Source organism: Emys orbicularis, chromosome 7 (assembly GCF_028017835.1).
Source record: "Emys orbicularis isolate rEmyOrb1 chromosome 7, rEmyOrb1.hap1, whole genome shotgun sequence".
Lineage (NCBI taxonomy): Eukaryota > Metazoa > Chordata > Testudines > Emydidae > Emys > Emys orbicularis.
Window position 1 is genome coordinate 69,109,953 of NC_088689.1, and position 19,174 is coordinate 69,129,126.

The following is a 19,174-nucleotide window of genomic DNA, read 5'->3' on the forward strand; positions in this document are numbered from 1 at the left end:
AAATGAGACCATTTAAAAGCTCAGTAAAATATTAGGCGCTACTTCCCACTGACATTTTTAATTGTGGGGAGGAAGAATAGATCATCTCCTACAAATCCCTCTCCTCTAATAGAGTTTTACTTTAAGAATCCAACAGAGGAAAATAACAGGTTGTTTTATTTAAAATAACCCCAAATGCTTTCTCTCCTGGTAGATTCCGAACCTCATTGAAACAGCCATTTGATTTTTAATAATGTAGACACGTTTCTATAAAAATATTTTATAAAGTGGTTCAGAGCCTGATGCATAAAGGCTGTCTCTGTATTTCACAGGGCAGCAGGGGATCGGCCATTTCAGGCGAGAGTTTCTTTCATTCTGTGTTAGCAGCTCTCAGATTTCACAATTATAGGAACTCATTCCCGTATGACAGTCCGTGTTATGAATTGAGTGAGAGGAGGGGGGTCCAGAGAACATCAACGTTGCTGAGTTCAGAAAGGGGCATCTCTGTGGTATTTCTACATGTCCTGAGTAGGGCTGGCTGGAAAACAAGAATTCCATTTCATGAAAGCTGTCGAGGTTTTGAAATTTGGTTTTGTTCTGCACTGGAAGGAAACCGAGACCTTTGGAAACTTTTTCACAAAAATACCAGAGACAGCCCCACCCCAGATAGCCTGGTGCTGCTCAGAGCACTTGCCTAGGAGGTGAGAGATCCAGGTTCAAGTTCCTGAATCAGAACAGGGACTTGAACTGAAGTCTCCTCCATCTCTGGGGAGTGCCCTGGCCATCAGGCTGTTTGCTATTCTGGAGCAGGCCTCTCCCTTGCTCTCAAAGCAGAAATTTCATCCTGGACCTGAGACACCTTCCTGATTAAAATTTAGTCCAAACTGCTCTGATCCTACAAAGTTCCAGCATCAGTGCATTTTCTGATGTGCTAGATCCCTTTTAGTCAGAGGGAGCAATTGGAGCTGTATGGATATGTCTACTGTGGCAGAGCTCTGACCTTGCCCCCGTGGGTCCTGCGCTTCTAGGCGATATATGCTAGCCTCAGTGGCTCACGGTAACCCTCCTCTCTCTAGGGCCAGGGTTACAGTCTACTGAGCCCTTTTCATCATAGGCCAGCAAGGAGGTTGGTGAGAGAACTCCCACAGTCTCTGTTGTCCCTAGGGACTTGTTTTAGAACAGTTTAGCCTCCTGTCCTGACAGGGGGCAGACTTCCCCTCCCAGGAGGTGTTCCTGTAGTGGTGGGTTGGGGGGAACCCGGGCCCACCCTCTACTCTGGGTTCTGGCCCAGGGACCCTAATGGTAGCAGCTGTTGGCAGCCAACCTTTCACTGCCAGGGTTGCTACATTTCCCTGGGCCACTTCCCCACAGCTCTCCTGCTTTTCCCTTCTTCACCCTTACCTTAGGGCTCCCTTATCAATAACTTGAGGGTGTCTTCGTTGACCAGTCCTTCGGCTACACTTCCTCTCCTCTGGCTCCCTGGCTCTCCTCTGCCTGACTGGAGTGAGCCCTTTTTATAGTATCAGCGGGGCCTTAATTAGAGTGAGGTGGACACATTAGCTTAATGGCCTCACCTGACTCTTTGCAGGTTAATTGGATTCAGGTGTTCTCATTAGCCTGGAGCACCCCTGCTCTGGTCAGTCAGGGAACAGAAAACTGTTAATCCAGTGGCCAGTATATCTGCCTTCTGCTATTCTGCTGTACCCAACTGGCCAGGGTCTATCACACTACCTAGCAACTAGACACCCGTGGCTGGCCCATGCCAGCTGACTCAGGCTCCTGGGGCTTGGTCTGTTTCACTGCAGTGTAGACATGCAGCCGAGCTATGGAACCCTCCCCCTCACAAGGTTCTAGAGCCTGCGCTCCAGCCCGAGCCCAGAGGACTACACAGCAATGAACACCCCCACAGCCTGAGCTCTGTGAGCCTGAGTCAGCCAACCTGGGGTAGCTGTGGGTTTTTCTTTGCTGCGTAGACAAAGAGACCCATTCAGTGCAGCCACATGCTTTGGTGAGACAGCAGAGGGACCACCACTCTTCAGGCTGCATTCAACAAGGATAGAGTTTGTGCCTCCCTAGTTCTCAGGCAGCTCAGTACCAGATCTGGCCCTCCAACATTAGACCAGGGTGGGACGGGCTGTCTAGGGTCAGGGCGCTGGACTGGGGCTCAGGAGAGCTGGGGACAATTCTCAGCTCAGCCACAGGCTTCTTGTGTGATGTTGAAGTCACTTCATCTGCCTTGTGCCTCAGTTCCCATCTGCCCAGTGGGGATGATGGCATTGCCCTGTCTTCCCGCTGTGCATGGACAAATCCATTAATAACGTAGGCTCTCAGACACTGCGGTGATCCGGGCCACAGAAGTCGCTCAGTCTCACTGCTACCAGAAACTGCAGGCTGCCAGTGACTCTCAGGCAACTGGGAATCAATGGAGTATAGGGACTCCATGTGCTGGGATAGGGGAGGGAGGTGAGGAAGGAGCCACTAGGCTGGCTCTATACCACCAAGGGGTTGGTCAACTAGGGCAGCTTTGTACCAATATATGAGCCCAATACTGCCCTAGCGCACCTGAGGATCGGGCTCAGGCTGTGTCCATGCTACATAATGACATAAGATCTATATAGATTCAGAGACTCACAAACCAGAAGGGACCATTGTGATCATCTAGGTCAGTGGTTCTCAAACTTATTTGATCACACCCCTCTTCTTTGTATCTATAGTAGTTTATCCCCGCCCCCGCCCCCACCACACAAGTACATACATGGATAAAAAAACCACCATGCAACTCTAGCTAAATATTAAAAGCAGTGAGGCATCGATTCAAACACAGCCAGCGATCCATTGTAATAAGAGCAAAAGCAAAACTGCCATTGTGGCCAATGCTTACAATTAAATGTAAGCATCGTAGCAAATGGATTAACATACAGATGGCAACGACTCTGTATAATACTATGCAAGCTTAACAGAAATCCATCAAAATGCACAGCACATTGTGAAGACCTGATATGTCTGGAGGAATCAGCATAGCTAGTTACTCATTGCTGTGAGTAAAATGTGCGCAGTACATTTTTTCCCCTAAAGCTTCTCATGCCCCCAGAATACATTTCAGGCCTGCCCCTCCAGTTTGAGAACCTCTGATCTAGTCTGACCTCCTGTATAAAACAGGCCAGAGAACTCCCCCAAAATAATTCTTAGAGCAGCTCTTGTAGAAAAACATCCAATCTTGATTTAATAAATGTCAGTGATGGAGAATCCACCATGACCCTTGGTCAACTGTTGCAATAGTTAGTTACCCTCACTGTTAACATTTTATGCTTTATTTCCAGTCAGAATTTGTCTAATTTCAATTTCCGGCCATTGGATCATGTTCAACCTTTCTCAGCTAGATTGAAGAGCCCATTGTTAAATATTTGTCCCCCATGTAGGTACTTATAGACTGTGATCAAGTCACCGCTTAACCTTCTCTTGCTAAATAGATTGAGCTCTTTGAGTCGATCACTATAGTATAAGGCATGTTTTCTAAACCTTTCATCATTTTTGTGGCTATTCTGTGAACCCTCTCCAATTTATCAACGTCCTTCCTGAATTGTGGGCACCAGAACTGGCCACAGTATTTCAGCAGCAGTCTCACCAGTGCCAAATACAGAGGTAAAATAACCTCTCTACTCCTGCTCAAGATTCCCCTGTTTGTGCATCCCAGGATCGCATTAGCCCTTTTGGCCACAGTGTCACACTGGGAACTCATGTTCAGCTGATTATCCGTCACAACCCGAAATTTTTTTTTTCAGAATCACTGCTTTCCAGGATAGAGTCCACCCTATTGTAATATAGCCGACATTCTTTGTTCCGAGATGAACACATTTACATTTAGCTGTACTAAAACGCATAGTATTTGTTTGCACCCAGTTTACCAAGGCATCCAGATCTCTCTGTATCAGTGATGTGTCCTCTTCATTATTTACCACTCTCCCAATTTTGAATTATCTGGAAACTTTAACAGTGATAATTTTGTTTTCTTCCAGGTTATTGATAAAAATGTTGAATAGCGTAGGGCCAAGAACCAATTCCTGTGGGACCCCACTGGAAACATAGTCACTCAGTGATGATTCCCCATTTACAATTACATTTTGAGACATATAACTTAGACATTTTGATTAAAAAACTAGAGTGATATAAATTAACATGGCACACATTAATGAAAACATGGCACACATGGATTAAAAGTTGGCTAAGTGTATTACGTCAACACTATCACCTTTATCAACCAAACTTGTAATCTGATCAAAAAAAGATCTCAAGTTGGTTTGACAGGATCTATCTATTTGTGATCACTACCAGCAATGCTGATGTAGTTTAGAATAGTGGTTCTCAACCAGGGGTCCGGGGCCACCTGGGGGTCTGTGAGCAAGTTTAAGGGGGTCCATCAAGCAGGGCCAGCATTAGACTCGTTGGGGCCCAGGGCAGAAAGCCGAAGCCCCACCGCATGGGGCTGAAGTCTGGGGCCCTGAGCCCTGCCACCTGGGGCTGAAGCCGAAGCCTGAGCAACTTAGCTTCATGAGGGCCCCTGTGGCATGGGGCCCAGGCAACTGCCCTGCTTGCTACCACCTAATGCCAGCCCTGGCTGTTATATGCAGTTGTGGCACGGGTGGGCCATGGAGTTTTTATTGCATGTTGGGGAGAAAGAAAAAGGTTGAGAACCCCTGGTTTAGAATAATCATTCAGTTTATAAATCACTTCAGTTTCCAAGGTAAATACACCGTGTAGATCTAAATGATTAATCATTTGTATCAATACATTATAATATCGCAAGGCTCTCAGTGGCAGAAATTGAAGTAGTTTCATTGACTTCAGTGGAGTTACGCTGCTATGCAGGAGCGGAGGACTTGGGCCTGTATTTCTTCAGCAGGCACAGAGTGTTAATGTCTCTGAAACATGTATTGGTGAAAGCCTGTAATCAGGGATGAGCTCTTTAAGGAACTACTGCATATTGGTTTCCTTTGAAATGCTGAGTTATTTGAAGGGTGACGAAGCCCCAGTTCATACCATTTCGTATGTGTGTGTTTGGGTGGTGGGGAAAGCAAAAGAAATGCCTTTTCCTCCGTCAGTATCCATACAATTTAGATAAACATACTAGGGTCCGTTCTCCTCTCACTGGTATAAATCTCTCAAGGGAGTTGTACTGTGGTAACAACACAGGAGAGCCCAGAATCCAAGTGGTCAGTTTAGGCAGCCAGAGCAGATGTTCCAATATGCGGAATCATGCACTGATGGGAGTCGGACTGGACCTGCACTGCACTGCTGTCCCACCTGTAAGCCACAAGCTCATCTCACATATCTGTGCTGGGAAAGTCATTGTACTGGAGCCCTCTTGTAAACATGTATTGCCACGTTTCTCCTAATCACCAGCCACAAACTCCGACTGCAGCTTAATTTGACCTTTTGCAATTATTCCTGCTGCTCTTTGTGCTTTGGCCAGTTGAACAAAACGGATGCATTCATATCTTTCAACACTGCCCTGTGGTTTGGCTGCAAGACCTGGTACAAAACGTTCTCTGGAAATGTCCCTTCCCCACACAGAATGGGGGGTTTGCGTTCAATTTGCTGTTGGCAGACAGAGAGTTGCATGTCTGCAGCACCTTCCATCTGAGGATCTCAGCAGGCCTTACAAGCTATCAAACAAGATGGGCCACGGCCTGGGGAAACTCACGTAGGTGATAAGGAACCCAGCAAGATTCCCCTCACCAGGTGTCCTCTGGATCTTTACCAGGGGATGGAGGGCAAGTTTGACCCCTGTGTAAAGGGCAGGGATAGGATCTCCAAGGCAGTGGGTACCTGAGGTTGATCGGGGGTATCCACAGAGGGCTTGAGCAGAAGCTATGTTCCAGAGTTCCTGGCTTCACAGCATCATCATCTTTCCAATAAAGCCCCCTCAGAGATGGGACGGGGAAAGTGGTGTGTCTGGGGCACTGAGACCATGCACATAATAGTTCATAGAATTACATCAGAGTAGACACCTTGGGGGAAATACCTGTCCTCCCACAGATCTCGATCCTCCAGACAGCTTCAATGGGTATGGGAGAATGATGTCTTGGAGGCCGCACTTCTCTTTCCATGGCCCCAGACAGGGGTCTATGGGGGGGAGGGGGAAGGGGTTGTCCCACTGTCTGCAGAGTGGAGAGGATAATCTGAGTAGAAGGTATTTATTAATCCTCCCTGATCTTTGTGAGGCAGGACAGTGACAGAAAAGGGAACACAGGCCTCACTCAATTCACTCATCTTAGCCTCTCTTCTCTGATCAGTATCCTTTAACTGCAGCTATAAAGTGCATGTGCTGACTCACTAAGGCAGTGCACAGGGCCAGCAGGGCATATTGGGCCTGATTCTTGTGGTGTATTTAAAACCATGTTAAAATTATAAACTATCATTTTAAATTATCGGAGGAGAGGTTCCTGGTCCTGCTTGCAAGTTAGAGAGTGAGCTGGGTCTTCAGCAGTCAGCCTGCAAAAGCCAGTCTAGAGCAATGTGGAGGAGTTGTATCTCTATGCCTTAGGGAGCAGCCTGCTTTGTCTCTCTCTGCTTTTGGTTCTTGTGTGTTAAAGTTCTGAATTTTAAGAAATAATGTCATGTTACATTGCAACTTTTTAGAAAGACTGTTATGTTTTTATCCAATTTCGGGGTGTGTATGCTGCGAACAGAACAATTCTGATTTCACACACTGGTTTTATACCAGTGTAAATCCATTAGCTTCAACGGCATTCTTCCTGATATAAACCAGTGTCAGTGAGAAATTCAGAATGTCCTTGTGGAATTGTGAACTCACATTTACTTTGGAGTAATAAATATCTGGCTAAACTCTCTTTCCCCTGAATTCTGTCTGAGACCTCTTTCTATTTATGCCAGCTCTCACTTTTATTATCTTACACTTCCTGATTGTCACATTAAAATCTCATTTCCCACAGGTCTGACCAAATCTCCGCATTCTCCTGATCTCTGTTTCTGATCAGTTATCACTGCTCTTTTTGGCTCTGTTTTATCTGTAAAATTGATCCCTGCTGAATTTCATTCTCCCCATGGTTGTTAATGAACTTGGCTGGATATTACTGGTCCCAGTACTGAGCCCTTGTGGAAACCATTGGATACCTCCCTCTGTCCTGAGGAAGCACCATTCCCTACAAAGAAAGCAGTGCTCATGTACTTGGTTTCATGCTCTCTGTGATTTAAAAAAAAAAAAATCACAGGACCAATAACAATATGCGCCCTTGAGATGGTGGGATTCCTGCAGCATTATCCCTCCCGTCCATGGGGTTTGGTCCTCCAGCCTGCAGCTGTCTGGAGATCTGAGGTGCAGCATGTCCACAAAGGGAATTCCTGCATTGAGCCAGATGCCCAGCAATGCTTGCTAGGACTCTATAGTCCTCCAAGGCAGTGCTGCTCTGTCTGAAGCTTTGTTTCCATTGTCTCTTCACCTTTCTCTGTGCCTGTCTCACTCGGGAGAGGTAGATCATCAGCTGCAAGGGCCAGATTAAAAATTTTGGGGTCCTGTGCACTATTGCAATTAGAGCCCCTTCCCCTGTCCCTGGGGGCTAGGAGGCCCCAGCGGGGGTGACGGGAGGTCTGGGGAGGATGAGGGCTGCTCCAACCCCCTGGAAACGGAAGAGCCTGAGGAGGGGCCAGATCAGGTCTTGCCACCCGGTGAGGGGTAGTGGTGGGAAGGATTGGGGAGGGTGGAAGACCCTGGAGGCATGTTGGAGAGTGAGCTGGCCCCGCACCCATGCCACAATGGCTCCTGTCCCAAAGGGCTGGCCCAGCATCCTGCTCTGACCCATTGGTTCTCACCACAGTGTGCAGTAGGGTGACCATCCACCCCTAATTGGGCAGGACAGTCCCCAAAGGTACATTTCAAGTCCCAGTCCTGGTCTGAATGACTCCGGGACAGCATCTGTCCTGGATTCCCTGCAGTGCTGCTCTGCTCCTGCCTAAGGCTCAGGGGTGATGCCAGTCTCTTCCCGGGGGGGGAAGGGAGGGCTGAGTTGGGCCTTAACCCCCCATCGCATGAGGCCCTGCCCCCTGCTCCTCCTCTCCCCCTGAGGCCCTGTTCTTGGCCAGGCCAGAAGCCAGAGCCAGAGTAGTATTCGGTGCTCGGGGCGGGGACAGTGTGCGGAGCCCCCATGGCCGTGCCTCTGCCTAGGAGCGGAGGGAAATGCCAGCCGCTTCTGGGAGCCGCATCAAGCATGGGTTGTAGTTGTTTGATGATATCCATATGGGTTCCAGTGTGGGGTGGTTGGTGACAACTATGGGTGTACAGTCAGAGGGGGTTTTCTTTCTGTAGTAAAGCAGGTTCTCTTGGGGTATTTGGGTGGCCTGTTCCATGATGTGATCTACTTCTCTGGTGGAATGTCCTTGTTTGGTGAAGGCAGTTTTGAGTGTGTTAAGGTGTATATCCAAAGTCCCTAGATCTGTTAAGCTCAGTTAATTGTGCCCTTAATTACTCAATTAGCACTTAACATAAATACCCCCAATGAATCTAAACAATGCTTATGCTGTTGCATTGAGAAAGTGACCATTTTTTCCCACCAGGTTTCATCTAGTTTTATGCAACCAAATAAACACATCCCAATGTTGGGATTTGCTTGAAAATTCCATCCTTCTCCACCCCATTTTAATTTTTGTTTAAATTGGTTAAGTAGAACTGGTCAAAAATACTAATTATTTTTCATGGGCATTTTTTGGGGGGGGGTGGATTTAATTTCTCATGAAAGAACCCTTGTTGTTGTTGTTGTTGTTGTTAAAAACTGAAAACTAAAACATATTCAGTTTTCAAAACTGTTTTCATGACACTTTTTCAGATTTTGGTAAATATTTTCAGTTTCCAAGCCCCCCAAAATGTACTAAAAAGCAAAAGATTTTAGTGCAAACTTTTCAGTTTCCAGTTTTTGTGTGAAATAAACAGAAAATCTGGACCTTTTTTTTCATTTTGGTGAAAATCATTTTTCATTTTAAAAAAATGTCAATGAAAAAATTTCAACCAGTTCTTCTGCTCAGGTCTGCAAAATGTACCTTCAAGTGATGAATGAATTAGGTCGAGATGGGCCCTGAATCTGATCTCAGTTAAGAGATCCATTTCCTTAGGGATAATTTTGCACTGAATGAGAATATTCCGGGACTAATGTTAAAAGGCCCGTTTCTGAGATCCTCACTCAGACTAAACTTCCAGCGCCCATAGGACCATATGCATCCCTCCTGTTTCTTCAGTAATGATATTGTGTGGTGTTATCCCTCACCTCATAGCTTCCTCTAGCCTCTTCTGGCCATTGGAACTGACGATACACTGCAAGGCTGCAATTCATTGAACAGCGTCTGCATAGGGGTGTGATCTGCTGAGGGCTCTTTCTGACCCTGAGTGCAATGTGGTCCTGAGTTACTGCTGCTCCAGAGAGTTATTACTCCCTCCACTACTTTCAGAAACTATAGAGAGGGCTGTATTTGGGGCTGGGTCAGCCAGTCAGAGCACAGCACTTGTGCTGGCCATACTGCCACTGTCAGGATGAGAGGCTCAAAGAGGGAGGAACTGGGGTCCTGATGCTGAGTGGCCTGAGGATTTTGGTCTCTGCTCATTCCAACAGGCTTCTCCAGCTACCTAATCAATACTGACACATGCCCCTCCACCTTGTGGGCGTGCTGATGTGGCAGTGGAGCGAGGGAGAAATCCATGGACCTGCCCTGCCCAAACCCTCTGCTTCTAGGTAATCCTGGGGTGGGGCCAGCATTGGTGAGCTTGTCTTGACTTGATTAAGCTTGTCACTGTGCATTGCTGCACTGTGCCTCTCAATTCTGCCCACACAGAAGAGCTGACAGAAATGCAGAACTGGATTCGATTTTGACTCATCCTCATGTCAGCCCAGCTCCCGTCATGCTCTCCCCCCAGATCTCCTAGGGATGGTCGGTGGGCTGAGGGATGAGAGGTGAATCAGAAAGGCCACATCTTGAGTTTCTGATACGTGGCTGGAGGCGCAGCTCTGGCAGTTGACAAAAATCAAACCATGGCTTGTACAGTAAGTCAATGTGATCTGGGAGGATTAGCATGAATCACCACGCTGCCACTTTAAGAGTCACTTCTGTGACTAGCGCTGCAGCTCAGTGCTAAAGAAAGTCCAAAGCTAAAGGTCATTGGAGTTAAATATTTTAGCAAAGTGTGTAAGATTTGTTGAACCCAGCACCATTCATGAGAAATGCAATTTGCCATTGTCAGCTGGTCAAGAGGCTGCATTTCATCAGTGCGCACAATGACCTGACCTCGGTAATTCACAGGTTCATAAAGCTGAAGGCCAGAAGGGATTATTAGCTCTAGAGCTGTGCGAATAATGGGTTTTTCAGTTTACGGGCAATTCCGAAAAATCATAAAGAAATTTGGTGTAGCCATGTCGGTCGCAGGATATTAGAGAGACAAGGTGGGTGAGGTCCTATCTTTTATTGGGCCAACTTCTGCTGGTGAGAGAGACAAGCTCTGTCTAAGCTCGTAAGCTTGTCTCTCTCACCAACAGAAGTGGGTCCAATAAAAGATAGGACCTCACCCATCTTAACTGTATAAAAAAAAATTGTTTCAGGTCAAACCAAAAATGAATTTTTTTCAAAAATTTCATCTAATTGAAAAGTTTTTTTTAAAAAAGGTCTTCTAATGTATGCGCAATAAGCCTCAGCTGGCACATAACCGGGATTCATCACTGAATTTGGTCCACTGGTTGGATCATTAGCTTCCCTGGCCCAGGCCAGGTACTGGTGGGGAGCATGACATGAATGCTGAGCCAATGAAACTTTTCCTTTTGAATATTTTGCAACCACATTATTTAGATTTTGATCATGTAAAACTTGTTATTATTATTTTTTTTTAAAATTAAAGGAGCAAGGAAAATTCATTTCAAACTGAAAAATCAAAACATTTTGTTTAGAAAATGTCTAAATGAAGCATTTCAATGTTTTCTCTTTTATTTTCCCCAGTGGAAACAATTTGGCGAAAACAACATGAATTTGTGAGATGTCTTGGTTTCACAAATCTGCATTTTTCACCAAAAATGTTTGGTTGAAAAATTTAATCCAGCTGTAGTTAGATCATCTAGTTTGACTTTCTCCCCTTAGCTCCCGACAGAGTATAGCAGCCCAGCACGAAGTTCTGGGAAACAACAACAAAAAAGGATGGACACAACTTTTAGCATTGGGACCATTACTCTGTTCATTCATACAAAACTCAGACACATTCAATAATCATCACAAACCAGCATAGACTTTGGGAAAGTGTCTGAAATTTTAGCGGTCATCTGCCTAGAATCTCAGAAGTTTTTTCATGTCACTTGTTGCTGTCATAGACTCTAGAATGGATTTGTGGCATTGTTGATTATATTGCTAATTTCAGAACCTGCGCCTCCAGATATCTAAAGTTACAAGGGAATGTAAACTGTACAGAAAAAGTGAATGCTGCTGCAACTGCAAGGAACTACAACCGTTATGCTAGCCATACAAATTACTTTCCTTGAAGGAAACTTGACAATGCAAATTTACCTGTCAAAACAGAGATAAGCAGAAATGACAAGAGCATATTTGGGTGATAAACAGAAGCAGTGGAGTCTAGTGGTTAGAGGAGAGAACTGTGAATTCAGAGTTCTATTCCTGGGCTTGGCATTGACTCGGTGGATAATCTTGGCCAACTCTGTGTGCTGTTTCCCCAGCTGTGAAATGAGGCTCTTTCCTCAGTGTGGTGGTGTAGGGCTTAATTAATTCATGTTTGTAAAGCACTTTGAAATCCACAGTGGGTCGTATTCATTGATTACAGAGCTGCAAATGATACAGTGAAAGACATTGCACATTCCTGTTTTTGAAAAGCAGAGCATAGGTTAAATATTTGTACCAGACAAGATCTTAATTGAGTATCCTATGCAGAAGAAATACTCTGAGCAGCCCAGTGCTCCCTGACACCAAGACGGGGTGTTAGTGAACACACAACGCCTGGCTTTGTTCTACAGTTAGGTCTCGAACTCGTCAACTCCCTGCCCAGAGGCAAAAATAGCTTTCCACCAAATCTCCCAAACCTTGTGATAAATAAATGTAATCACAGGGAAGAAGCCAAAGATTGCAATAGACCAGAAGGCGTGAGGAAATGGTCAGCAGTGTTTTGGGAACTGTTTACTTGACAAATATTTAGCAAACTTGGAGGTATTCTTGAGGGGAAAAAATGGCCCTGGTTCATGTGAATGAATGTTTTGCTGCTGATTACATCTGAGCTTGGGTAAACTGTGCGGTGACAAAGAAACCAGAGACCGTAATGAGGAAACGTTTGGGTAGCATGTGAGAGATCAAAACCACAGATATTGCTATCCCCAGGAGACAGACCTTATTCTGAGGATTGGAAATTAGTTTGGGAATATTGGACTCTGTTCAAGGAATATATCCCATTATGTGCAGTATCTCCCAATCTTTACCCCAGAAATGGCCCTGAGAAGCCAAATCGTGCTTTGCAATAATTAAAGGAAAACATATGTGCAACGAGATGCCTATTTCTTGCCTGGGCTTTCATTAGCCTGTCTACTGCAAAATATTACAGTGGCTCCAATCAGTGTAGCCTAGCACTACACCCCTTCCTACACATTGCTAGACTCAGAGTGGCTTTGTGAATTCAATAGGTACTGAGTTTTCTGTGTAGTGACTTCTGCATACACAAAAAGGAGCATGATCCTTCACCCACATGAGCCATCCCTATTCATACAGGTTGTTCTATTTGCTGTAGTGTGACTACTTGCAGGAATAAGGTCTACTTGTACAAGTAAGAGCTGCAGAATCAGGCTCCGGTCATTGTGTTACTTTTAGACTAAGAGTATGTCTACACTGCAATGAAACTGTTGCGGATGGCCCGCGTCAGCTGACTCAGACCAGCCCCGGGGTGTTTAATTGCAGGGTAGACGTACCCACAGAGGCCACGATTTTACAAAATGGGAGCCTAGAGTTAAATTGTCAAGTCCATGGTTAGACACCTAAATAAGTGGCATTATTTCAAAAATGCCGAGCCCCCAGTAGCACCCATTGACTTTATTGGGAGGTGCTGGGTGCTCTGCACTTTTGAAAATTAGGCCACTAATTTAGGTCCCTAAACATGGCTATCAGAAACTAACTTTAGGTTCCCTCTTTTGAAAATCTTGGCTAATGTAGAATGGAGAAAACACAAATAAACCCATCACAATAAATGTGTGTATTTCTACAGCATAAGGAATTTCAGCTTAAAATGAATGAACTTTCTATTTCAACAGGCTTAAGCCACATTCTGGATCCACTCTCAGCAATGCTGATGAAAGGTCAGTGGTGGATAGTTATACTCAGTCCACAGCTGTGTGTAATGGCCTAGATTCCATGGAAATACAAATCAGGCTTGTGGGTAAGTGACATTAGCTGGCTTGAGTTTCATACACATATATATAATTTTTTTTTTTAAAAGAATAGGTCTTTTGAGGTTTTAAACATTTCCCAACTGGGTCTTGTTAGTTCGGGGGCGAGTTCTGTTGCTCAAAAGCAAAAATAAAAATAAAAAGAGTAAAACTAATATTATGAACAATCTTATCTTGCACTGAACTGCAAAGGTTCAACCTATGCCATGTTGCAAACCCATTTCACACCCAATAACTGGCGTGTGGCCTAGCACTGCCCACATGTCAGCAGACATGGCAGGGCCTGGGGAGTTGGCCATAAGGCAAAAAAAGTGCTTCTTCGCATTGTCCTTTCTGCCAGAGATGAAAAGAAATGGAACAAACAGCGCTGTTGCTGATGATGCCCCAACATTTCCTGAGATCATTCCAAACCCACCAAAAAAGGGTCAAATAATCCCGGCTAAAACGCACTCGTAGTTAGGGAGGTTCTGGTTTCGGAGCGAACCATTTTGGATCCAGGCTGCCTCTGATTATGTGACCGTATGTCATGATTCATGAAACCTGACATTTCAAGCCTGCAAATGCAGATTACATTATAGGCAAATGGGAGCTGTGCTATAGGAAAGATTCATGTAACGATTTAAGAGCTGGTTTTTCTAAATACTCTAAAATCGGCATGCTTACTTGGAGTGCCTCATGGGGGCTTTGAGTAGGCGTAACCAAATTTGGTCCAAATTTGGGGATTTTTTACAAAAGGGTTCCAGAGTCCCCACTGCATCGCAGTGTAGTATCAAAATTGTACGCTTCTTATCGCTTTTTTTGGCGGGCAGAGACTAGTTGCCCTGAGTACGATCCCCTCTGAGACCACAGGTACATACTAGCACCTCCTGCTGGTTGCGCTGCTGTGGTTATGCTCTATTTTTAGCACACTATCTTGATCAGAGCTAGTGTGGGTATGTCTCCTCGAGCTGGAAATATCAGCCCCGCTTGAAGTGTAGACGTGTCCTTGGTGTCTCTGGGTGGATGGAGCTCCATTTGCAAGTTTGAGTGGCATGTTCACTTTGGAGGGAGTTCAGCAGCTTGCAAGTGCACCCCCAGTGCCGTCTAACCTGGGACGGTTTGGTCAGCAGTGCTCAGTCTGGGCTATGAAGCCCAGATGGCTGTGTGGGGCTCCGGTGATATGGGAGGGACTTGTTACCACACTGTAGCTCCAGAGAGGCCTGTGGAAGAGTTCCAGCCAGGGAAAATCAGCTCTCTCCTGGGATACACTTGCTGAACTCCTGCTGGGAAGCACTGGGGATGGTGGACTGGGTCTGTGCCAGGCACTCGGAACGGATATGCCTGGTGCATGGCACAGGCACAAACTGCTGAGTCTGGGCTGGGGAGCTGAGAACAGGCATGTTCAGTGCATGCACCAAGCACACACTGCTGAGAGCAAGGTATGGAGCTAGGGACAGGCATATTGGGTGCCTGGCACAGGTCCACAAATGTTCAAGCTTTTGTTAGCTTACCTCTTCATTTTCTGGTTGTCAGAGGTTTAAATTTAGCCACTCTCCACATTCTGGATGGGCACCAGGCAACACCAGGCAACTTTAATTCTGTGTTCCTGAAGTCTTAGGGCAGTGAATATTAAATTGACTCAGAGCAAGTGAATCCTACATGATGTCTTTCTGAAACATACCCTCTAGTCCTGGATCAAGTCTACTGCAGGAATCTCTGGTGAAATCATTCTTCTGTGTGATGCAGGTCAGACTTGATGACCGGTCTAGATGGTCCCTTCTGACCTTAACATCTATGAACCTGTGAAACCTGCCTGCCCTCTGTGGCTATGGAAATGTCAAACTGCAGTGGAATGCCTGGGATTCCATCTCCAGATGCCAAGTGGAGGAGATACCTTCACCAGTCCCTTGCCCCAAACCAGGTTCCTTGGGCTTTGCACAGAGGACCTGAGCTTCCCCCGCATTCCCTACCGAATAAGATACAAATGTTGGCACAACTATCTTGCCAATTTGAAAGGATTTCTTTCTTCTGAGAGAGCCAAATGCTTTTACTCTGAATTGGCCTGCTGGTCACATCTCGCTGCCCTACTCCAGCTCAGGACCTGATTCAGAGAGGTTCAGTAGTTCTACAGAGCACCTGGCAAGATGCGGCCCAAAGTCCCATCGTATTTTCCAGCAGCAGGGACTCCTTCAGCAAAGTGAAGAGTGCCTCCCGCAGGACGCTGAGCTCCCATAACTTCCACTGGGAGCTCTGAGCCCTCCGTACCCCAAGGAACAGGCCCTGGGACAGTACTGTGGCTGTGAGAGCCAGCCTGTTCTACTTGTCTCCCCCTCCATTCAGTTAGGAAAGTGGCAGACATTACAGAGCGTAACCTTACAACCTCTGTTAATTAACACTAAGTAAAACTGAGCTGAGTCTAGAACTGCTCAGTGTTCATGGCTTTCTAGTCATTTAAGCTCATTTCCCTTCAGCGCAAACCTCCTGTTCAGTGATTTGGTCAGCATCTACTCAATTCCAAACCCTTATAGAATACACAAGCTTATATACAAGATTCCCCATTTACTGCATGCATCCATGCCCAATGGGTGCATGAACAGGGGGATATTAGATTAGTTCCAATCTGACCAATACATTCGATTGTTAAAGGCTCCAGAGTCATTACTGGGTGCGAAGCTACTAGGGTTACAAGAGCAACCTGAGGAATCTCAGTTCTGAACTTGTAATCAGTACAAATCAGCTCTTTTGCAATATTTATTTGAACTGTGTACATTTAATGAGAAAACCCCACACATGAAAACATCCCAGCATAGGAAGTAAAGAAGCACATGCTGTACTCTGATAAGGAAATGAAAGATGTAACTGGGATTTCTATTAATTTCAGAAAGAACAAGTATCTGTGAAAGGTTGCTGGGGTAACTTTAAGCTACCACTTTATTTCTGCAGCCGTGCCATCCTGGGGTAGGATCCCATCAGATTTATATGCTAAGGAGCATCATCTTGATACATCAGGTCCTAGCTAGAAAACAGCATTCAGGCATTGCGGGAAAAGGTAGAGTTTACTCAGGAAGGAGTGTTTTTTTCTGTGCCCAGATTGGCCTGTGATTCTGCATGCTGGTGCTGAATGCAGCCTACAATACTTTATGATTTATTTCTGGCAGGAAAAAGACAAGAGATGATGGATGTTGTCAGGGAAACTGGGCCCTTCAGAATGAGGGAAGTCAAAATTTTGCAGTCTCATGGAAAAAAAGACGACTTGGTTGGGCTGCCTTTAATTTATGTATATGTAGTCCTTCCGAGAGCTGTTTCTGGTTTCTATTTAAACATTCCTCCAGCCATGAAAGTCCTTTTACAGGAATTCAAATAGCAGACAATTGGGGACCTACCTCAGCAGGAAAATGCATGGACTTTTATTCACAAGCAACTAATTTGTTTGGGCGACGCTCAATGCCAGAAACAGTGATATACTCCTGCCCCCTTCGCAAACAATCACCATGAGGGACACAGATTGCGGGGGTATCAAAATGTTTACATTCTGGACTTGGTTATAGTGAGCTCTTTTCTAATCGGGAGCCAAAACTGAGTAATAAATACTAATAATAATAACAATGGATCTTATATTTAGATGGAAGCTTTCGTCTCAATGGATGTCAAAGCCCTTTGCAAGTCACTTCTCACTCCCGTGACAGGCAGGCCTCTGGGATGGAACATGGCAACTGTTTAAGTTCAGAGCCACATGGCTCCCTGTTCCATATCCCAGCCCCCTGCAGGGAATTTTAGGCTGAGAGACCACAACCTGGAATTTGGCTGTGTCACCAGAACAAACACCTCTGTTCTTGCTAATTGTGCTGTGGGATTGTTAGTCTGGACTTTGGTTTAACATTGATGCAAATGCGAATCGAGCGCCATCACTTCATGGCACTATCATGCTTTTGTGCTTTATTTAAGGCTCTAGATGCCAGTGTCAATGGAGCTACACTGATTTACACCAGCTGAGGATCTGGCCCTTAGTAATTACAAGAGGGCACCAATGAAAACGGCACCAAAGTGCAATAATGGAACAAATGAGTCCAGTCCATTTGTCCGCCAAGACACTGTGGGTATGTCTACTCTGCAGCTGGGAACTTGCCTTCCGGACAGGTTAGAGAGACACGTGCTACTTCTGCTTGAGCTAGCATGCTAAAAATAGCAGTGTGGATGCTATGGCACCCGAGCTTGGACCCAGGGAGTCAAACAGGCTTGGACTTGGGCACCTAGCCGTGCTGCTGCTGTGCCACAACATCTACGCTCCTATTTTTAGTGTGCCAGCTTGAGCTGAGCTAGCACTTGTCTGTCTGCCTTAGCACACTCCCAGCTGTGGTGTCAACATGCACTGTGACACCTGGGGAATATTTTCCTTTACTATTCTCTGGTCAACCTGTCCTTGCTCCTCTGCTCCAGGAGGACAAGTGAAGGTTCTCAGTAGTGGGGTTGTGGCTGGGTTTTTTAGCCTGCCCTTCAGGGTTGTGGTGAGGAAATTGTGAGTTTGGTTTTGAAAGGTTAGAGGTTGGAAACTGCTGGGAGCGGGTGGCTTCAGAACTTTGGTAGTGCAGATTCACTCCTGCGCCGATGGTTGGCACTGTCTGTCTGTGTTCCTGCTGGGTTGCTGTGTCCCTAGTTCTTCCCTCTGTGTAATTGCTGTCCTCAGTAAATTCTTTCAGTAAAAGAGTTCCATGGCCCACTTGTCTCTCCAAGTCCCTCCCTCCTGGCCCAGCTGCTTGCAGGCTCTAATAGCTTGCAGTCTGTTTAAGAGTGCAGCTGTAAAGTCAGCCTAATTCGCTACTGCGATAAGAATAATTAGGCAATTAGGATAATTTGGATAGCCTACTAGGAGGCTCTTTCTAACCTCCCTTCTGGAGAGCCTCGTCAACCAGAATTTAGTCACTTACTTTAATCTAATCTAATAAAAAAACAAAAACTTCATACAGCTCTGAGCATGACCGATGGGGAAAATTAACATCTTCATTCATCCAAGCCAGAGCAATAGCTGAGTAAGTAACCCTACAGCTTTACTCTGAGAGGGCAGTGCTGTAGCACTGAACACACATACGCGTGAAATACCTATTGCACAATAATTTCCTTGTTTATTACACTGGTTACAGATGCAGAATTAGACCCTCCAATTTCTAAGACACATTTTTACCAATGAGGGCGATTGACCAATGGAATCAATTCCCTAGGCACTGGTAGATTCTCCGTCTCTTGAAATCTTCCGATCCAGACTGGTACCTTTCTGGGAGCTCTGCTTTTGTCAAACACAAGTTAGTGGGCTCGGTAAGGGAGTAACTGGGTGAAATTCTCTGGCCTGTTTACACGGGAGGTCAGACAGGACAATCTAATGGTCCCTTCTGGCCTTAAACACTATGAATTTTCTCTTGTAACCATAATAGCATGATGCCCAGTGATGATCGTCCCTTGAAGGCCAGTACAGCTCCTTCCCTTTAGGAATGTGTTCCTTGTTGCAGCAAGGACTCACTGAACCTGTTTGGATGAGATCAGATCCCAAACTCCCTTCATCAGGAACCTTGCTTGGCCCAAAGTTCTGGGAGGACAGAATGCAGAACTCAGGCTGGGAATTTCAGAGGAGTCTCCGGGATTTAGAAATTCAGTGGGATCCGGGACTAGTTTCACAAGGGACTGAGGCACCGAAGTCCAACATTAAGGTGCCACTAACATTCTCAAACCCCACACTCAGTTGCTGCCTAGCCCCACCTCTGACTTAGCTACCTCTGTTCTGATGCCACCACATAGCTGTGACG